The following is a 500-nucleotide window of genomic DNA, read 5'->3' as shown; positions in this document are numbered from 1 at the left end:
GCTGCTCTTATTAAAAGAAAATCATTTTTCTAATTCCCAAGACACCTTCGGGTTTACTCATGCCTGAGAATTTTCAAACATCTCTAGTTTTCTATTCTGATCGGACTCCCTGCTCCTCTATCCCCGCTACCCCCGCCCCTGTCTTGGGCTACGGAGTGGAAGGAGGAAGAGGCACGTGGAAGAAGGGCTGGGGCGTACCTAGCCCTATGGCCCCCCGGCCTCCCGGCACGGTGGGGCCTGTAATGGCGGCCCAGCCACAGTTTAGGTGATCTCGGATTGCAGAGAGGGAAGAATGGAAGGGTCTGGGGGTCGGCGCTGCCCTGACCCGCTACCCAGCCTGCAGTCCGCCAGGCAAGGCCGGCCGGAGAGCCGGCTTTGCTGGGTCCCCGCCCGGACCCTGGGCTCAGCCTCGTGCTCTGGCGCCCACCTGGAGAGGTGGCGGCCCGGATTTGGGGCGCCAGCAGCCGAGGCCCCAGAGCGGGCGGCTGGGAACAGGAGCC

The sequence above is a fragment of the Pteropus alecto genome, unplaced genomic scaffold, assembly GCF_000325575.1.
Source record: "Pteropus alecto unplaced genomic scaffold, ASM32557v1 scaffold3, whole genome shotgun sequence".
NCBI classification, from domain to species: Eukaryota; Metazoa; Chordata; class Mammalia; order Chiroptera; family Pteropodidae; genus Pteropus; species Pteropus alecto.
The sequence above is the reverse complement of the archived record's forward strand: the minus strand, read 5'-3'. Positions refer to the sequence as shown.